Source organism: Apis dorsata, unplaced genomic scaffold, assembly GCF_000469605.1.
Source record: "Apis dorsata unplaced genomic scaffold, Apis dorsata 1.3 scaffold_397, whole genome shotgun sequence".
Lineage (NCBI taxonomy): Eukaryota > Metazoa > Arthropoda > Insecta > Hymenoptera > Apidae > Apis > Apis dorsata.
In genome coordinates, this window is record NW_006263656.1 from 29455 (window position 1) to 36215 (window position 6761).

Genomic DNA, 6761 nt, shown 5'->3' on the forward strand with positions numbered 1-6761 from the left:
TTTCGTAACTTCGCGTTAATTTTATCGCAGAGCGGAGAATATTAATTTTCTATTGATTTGATATTCTAAGTAGAGTGTGAAAAATATAATTTCTTTTCGTAAAAGGTACAAATAGTTTTCTTTTGAAACCATTTCAGAGAATTTTGAAATAGTTATAAGAAATTTTGAGGGTGAATTTTCGGATATGAATAAATTTTTTTCTAAAAAGTTTTTTATCGGATTAATCAAAATCAATTAAAATGTCATAGCAACTTTTTCTACTCAGTATATTTATTGAATTAATTACTTTGGTTAATATTGCAATCATGAGAATAAGAAGAAGAGAAGAAATGAGTGAATGTTGGGACGAAGTGCGAAGATAGAAAATAGCCGACATCGTCCATGCAGGCGGAAATAAGCATCATGAGAAAGAAGAAAAGCTATTTTCACCGATCGAAGATGATAGGGTTCGGATGAGAGTAATAAATTTTAGTTGCAAGTAGGTCGACAACATTGTAGATTGTCCTCGATTCTTGCATTTGGACGGCGTCGAAACTTTCATTTGAAACTCATAATCGCGTTTCCTCGACGTTGTCTCAATAAAATAACGAAGTTTCAATGTTCAAAGACACCGAAGGGTTTTCGAAGGAAATCGATAAGCATCCGAAAGGATCTTCTTTGAGAAGTTTCGAAAAGGGAGAAAGAAAGGGAAACGCTTACTTAATATCACCAATTAATAATTTCTTAATAAAGAAACTAAAGATAGATCAAGAAAATAAAAGTTAAAAAAAAAAAAGTTTCATGAGTTTTATCTTTAAAGTTTGACAGAAAGAAAAGGAAAAAGATCAATTCTTATTAATTTACAAAAGAAAAATAAAATATTAAGGAAAAAATTTGCTATTTGTACAATTTAAATAATATAAATAATAATTAAAATTTTTTGATGAATTTTTAAAATAATTTTCAAAAACATTTTCACAGATTTAGCTTTCATAGCTCTTAGAAATTTGCAATGAAAAATTTTAATATTGTTTGTTTAATATTTAGAATGATCTATTTCATTCATTCATTTCAGTTTCTCAAATCAACAAAAAGAAAGAAAACTTGAATGTTTTTCCCTATTTCATTTTGTAACATATTCGTGTAACATGATTTTATTTATATTTATTGTTATTTTAGAATACAGCCCAAAGATTTGTATTCACTTACTAACTCTATTAAATATGACTAACTAGAAATTTCTACAACCGATTGAAAGATCTTCATTTTGGCCTTTGCCATATTCCAATAAAAGCCAATGAATTCCATCGAGTTCTCCTTTCAACATGACCCCATAAACTTGAAGACATTTACAGTTGAATCCAATGAATCCAATCGTATAATTAGAAATCGATTGAATTATCGAAAAATCTTTAAAACAATGCCATTGCTTCACGGAGTTTCTAGAAATTTTCCATGAAAAATTTCTTTTTCTCTTGATACCTGTATAAATAAATAACAGTTGATGTATTTTTCCATAATTGTGAATGCTGATGATTCCTGTGAATCGGGAAGGGAAATATTCATGAGAGAATAATCGATATTTAGCACATGTGTTCATGCCGAGATACAAAATGAAACGCAATTTTTAAAATATACATAAATTCCAGGTAAATTGAAAAACGAGTGCTAGTTATCGTTATCGTTTCACGATACGTATGTTGAAACAGATATATTTCATTTGAAACTGTTATCTCCTGCAAACTTGTTTGTTTATTGCATTAATTTCTACTCTTACTGCTATAAATTAATAATCGTAATAATTGTCCCGATATTCACGCAAATTAATTGTACTACGTGTTTCGATTCAATAGTATCTGCTATTTTAATGAAGTACAGTTTTATTTACATTATTAAACTAGTATTTCATGTTATTATAGATTATGTATATTGTTTTGTCCATTCTTAAACATCTATTCTATTTTATTTCTTATCCATCATTTCATGAATCTTAACATGAATTTTATAGAAAAATTCAAATTTTTAATTTCAAAAGTTTATTATAAATTTTTTGTTAGATCAATCTATTTATAAAAATATAATATTTGAAGATTCCTTCTATCTACTCAATGTTTTTTAAATATTAATTTTATTTTATCTATTGTCTATAGTTTATAAATTTGAATAGCAATTTGCAAATTCAAATTTTTAACATCAATACTTTTGAATCGAATTCATTTATGAAATTATAAAATAACGAAATAAGGAAATTTAAATTTAGGTTAGGTTTTATATTATGTATATACATTCTTAAATCTCCAATCTCATTTATCGTCTAAAATTTAATAAATCTTAAAAGTATAATGATGAAATTATCGACAGATTTAAATATATTTAAATTCTTTTATCATATTGATTATTTAAATATAATTTGGTCAGAAACTTAAACTCTAGAAAATATCCATATGTATTCATATGTAAAATATCTATTCATAAAATTTTAAAATTTAATTTTCTATCTATCTAAAATCTTGAAAATTTCAATAACTCGTATTACATCATAGATTAAAAATGAATTTAAATTTTTTAAGAAAAAATTTTTCTTCATTTCAATATCTTGTGTAACCTAAAATTCTCAATTTCACATCTTACCTGATGATTTATCAGCTCAATAAATTTCTCCATTCATATTTATTAGAACTTTATTTCTTCATTTGCCAAGTTTCTATTATCCTAGAATTCATAAATCTTATTATTTTATTATTCTTTATAATCTATCAAATCTATAAATCTTAAATTTCAATCTTTTATGTAAACCTTAATCCTTGATACCAGACATCACAATTTATAAGATTTATAATTCATAAACACAGCAAAACATTTCAGACTTGGTGTCAGATTGTCGTAATCGGCGATATTCACGTCAATAAATATTCATTTCACACCGAGCATTCGCATCGTTTGACAGAGACATCATGTACGCGTGGAACCATGTTGACTACTCAACGTCGGTGGCACAATTATTTCGCGGGCACGTAAAGTAGCGTGGTTTGCAACGTGGACGCGCTGAATCCTTACGATCTTGCACGAACGATAGTCTTCGCCCAATTCGGTAGAGGTCGGCTAGTCTGCAGCGACTCCAGCGCTCGAAAGAGGCTCAGTCGCTTCGCGCGCCTCGTGCTGTTGTGTTGCATCTATTCTCTAACGATTGTCGATCGTGAAAAACGGATTGTTTCGTGTGTTAATCATTGTTTGAAAGTCAGTTTTTTACGTGTCGATATTGTACAACAGTTTACGAACAACGTGATATATATTTTTTTAAGTGTTCGTTCTTTTTTTCCCGAATTTTTCCAAGTTTCGTTTTGAAAGTTTCCGGCTCGGCCCACTGGCTGAGGTGAGTACCAAAAGCGCGCGTTTTTAACGCTTTTTTAAATTTGATATTGCGTTTTTAGAATATTTCGAAAGATTAATATTTTTATAATGTTATTATAAATATTTTTGTTTAGTCCCGTGATAGATCATTGTTTTATAAGATTATTGAGTATGATTGATGAAGAGTAATTATTAATTTAATTTTCGAAAATGACAATAATAGGTGATTAATAGATGATTCATTTTTTTCTTATTACTGAATCTAGCAATGAATAGAGAATCGACAAATAAATAAGATTCTAGGATTTGGCTATCGGGTAATCTTAATCTTGCGAAAATATCGTTTTCTAATGATGTGTAAAAGATTTTTACTTTAATTTAGCGATATGTCGTATAAAAATTTTACGATCAATTTACTTTAATAGATGTCGCGTTTGTGGTGGTCGAAGTTGTTTAATACACAGATGTCGCAATATGAACATCGAATCTCCATGAAAATGTAGAAAAATTGCTATTTTTGTCGAAAGTATTGAAACAATATTTTCCTATTTTGATTCGAATGAAAATAACACGATTTTCGATCACAATGCTTCGTTTTTAGAAACAGATATATATTCGTCTCTCGCATTAAACTCTATATTATGATCTAAATACGAGTACGATTTTTCATGATAGGACCGGCCGTGAATTATTTGTCATTTTATACGAACATAAATTCTGTTTTGGAGCTGACGTTTGGTACCGTTCAATATGCGTTCGGTCAGTTAGTTTTCTTCTCGCTCCAATAATTTGGGGGTATGCGACGTGTTTTCAGAGATAAAAAAAATAGAACAGACCTTTTTTGCGAACTCAGTGACAAACGGTTTTTAGTGTGACGTGGCATTGTTGCTTACAATTTAAAAAAAAAGGAAAATAGTGATGCACAAAATAGATGTCGAAAAAAAAAAGTGGAAAGGATTAAATAATCAATAATATTTTTTCTGTCTTTTCCAAAAAAAAAGAAAAAATTTAAACAATTAAAATTAAAAATATTTCTAAATTTTTATCTACAATAGGATTCATTTTAATGTATCTATTTCTATTTCTTTTTAATTTTATTTTTTTTTTTAAATATTATTGAGATTTTAATATAATCAATATAATTCTGGTTATTTGTGTTAAATCATTATCCTTATATTTGATTTAAAATCTCGATCTGTATTAAATATAAGGAATGGAGAGATGAAGAAAATAATTATAATTTTTTATTTTATTTAATATACTTTTTATTTCATATATAATCGAATATTAATGATAGAATAAGATATCGGGCGATGATTTCTTTTCGAGAATTAATATTATTTATAGTCATTCTATCATTTGATATTGCTTTAAAAATTAAAAATTCAAATTGACGAATGAGAATCATAACGAGGAAAATATTCGTCGAATGTTAATCATTTTAAATCTCCCATTCAGACGATGTTTCGAAAAGTTGGATCAACTTTCCCTATTGCAAAAGTAAATGTTTAGTTTTCATCTTTCTTCGCGCTCCATAAAAAGTACACACGTAAGTTGAGGGAGGATGATTGATAACAGTGGATGAAACGAAACACCCAAGTGAATTTCTCACGTGGTGTAAACTTTTCGTGTTTTCTGCCAATCGAAAAGTGCTTTTTATTGAGCAAAAATCAAAACTGAATTTCATCTGAATTCGAGTATTTTCATAAGATAATCATAGTATTAGCGTAGGATTAAAAGGATTATATTATAATATTCGTTATAATTAAACAAATATTAATTGGGGAAATTAGATTCGCGTGTCAAAGTGAGAAATGAAAGAAAGTAAAGGATTGTATATCGAATATATCGGTGAAGATAAGGCAAAATTAATTGAGGATATTAAATAACCGATAATCGATGCTCGAAGCTATTGGTAAAAATATTATGTCGTTTTCATCGATTCAATAGAAAAATTAAATTGCGGATTTTAATGATTCGTTATCAGGCGTGAAGAATGTTTTCATCGATTTCTGATGAAATTTAGAGCGATTATACGGATTATTAAAAGAGAAACGAAATAGAGATTAGATAAAAACGAAGAAATTAATCTTGTTGTTTTTCGAATTCATATCGTCGATGAAATTGTAAAATATTTTGAAATTATTACTTGATATTGATTAAACATTTAAAGATATTTTATATTATTCTATATTAAATGTTAGAAGAAATACATATGAAACGTTTTAGAAAGGAAAAATGAAAGATCTTAAATCAATTTTCTTGTTCCATTTTTAGGAAAAAGACAAAAATTAATAATATCAATTAATATAATACTTATTTTAATTTTTATTATATATTAATAAAATAAATTAACATCAAGAATTTCTCATTATTAAGAAAAAAGAAAGCATGAAAAAGATTGTCATTAACTCTCTATCCTAACTTTTTAATTTCTAATTTTGTATACACCGCGAGAAACGCAATTTAATTAAAGAGAATATTCCGCAAGCGTTCTTGAATCGCAAAGGGGAGATTCGAAGTCCAGTTACGAGAAAACGTCGCCAAGTATTTTTTGAACCTCGAGAATGCTGTGCAGCAGTAAGATGGCACGTTATTAACGTAGCATTCGAGGGAGACCATGGGAGATTGCGTTTTCTATTTAAAAAACGTCTTTTGAAGACGTTCCCCTCTTCGCCTCTTCTTTTTTCGATTATGCAAATAAACCGTGAATATTACTATGCTCCACTGTAAATAGAGTCGTTTTAAACTGATGATGTTCTAACCGGGAAATCACCGCGCATAAAGATCCCCCTTTGAAATGATCGCTTTCAAAATCGTGTACCTCTTGTCGTTAAACTTCCGGTTCGAGATACCACGTGTTACCTTGCTCCCTTTATTTTAGACAAAGAATTTTCACCCCGCCAATTTATGAACCTCGTCATCGAACAAGACACTTAAAATTTCTCTTATTTTTTCGAGAACAATATATACAGGGTGTTTCAAAAATATTTATTGAATTTAGAATAGAAGTTTTATATAGTGACCTACTTTTATTTTTCAACGAAACGTTTTCTTTATTATTATTATTATATTTAAAATTTCATTTGCATATAATTTTTATGAAAATATTGAAATATCGCTCGATATTTTCTTCTTCTCTAAACAAAAATTTTGACGAGCTTCTAGTTAATTCATATCAGTTATTAAAACTCGTACGAACTTTTCTTTGCTTCGAACATTTCGAAATTTTACATCCAAATTTTCATTCAACTTTGTAGAAACATTTTGTTAGAAATGTTCTACGTCTTCGACGAATCTCTTGCTAACGTTAATTAAGCCACATTCTCACAACGTGGCAAAGTAACCCCGTTTCCACGTTCGCCCCCAAAGAAGTTTGGCGAATAAATTTCCATCCTGTGAAACTTCAAAAAAAAAAAAAAAAAAAAAAA

General features: G+C 28.2%; 1 protein-coding gene and 1 long non-coding RNA gene across 2 annotated transcripts in view; one reads left to right on the plus strand and one right to left on the minus strand.

Annotated features, from left to right (window-relative positions):
• LOC116186051 overlaps positions 1-2966 on the minus strand; it is an 8282-nt gene extending 5316 nt beyond the window's left edge. The window contains exons 1-3 of the long non-coding RNA XR_004150974.1: positions 2776-2966; positions 2611-2691; positions 1189-1461 (exon numbers count right to left, since the gene is read on the minus strand). This is a non-coding gene — a long non-coding RNA (uncharacterized LOC116186051). The remainder of the gene's footprint in view (positions 1-1188; positions 1462-2610; positions 2692-2775) is intronic.
• Positions 2967-3076: 110 nt separating this feature from the next.
• LOC102681294 (trichohyalin) overlaps positions 3077-6761 on the plus strand; it is a 185047-nt gene continuing 181362 nt past the window's right edge. Inside the window, exon 1 of the mRNA XM_031512191.1 lies at positions 3077-3352. The gene's annotated coding sequence lies outside the window, so the exon portion shown is untranslated. The remainder of the gene's footprint in view (positions 3353-6761) is intronic.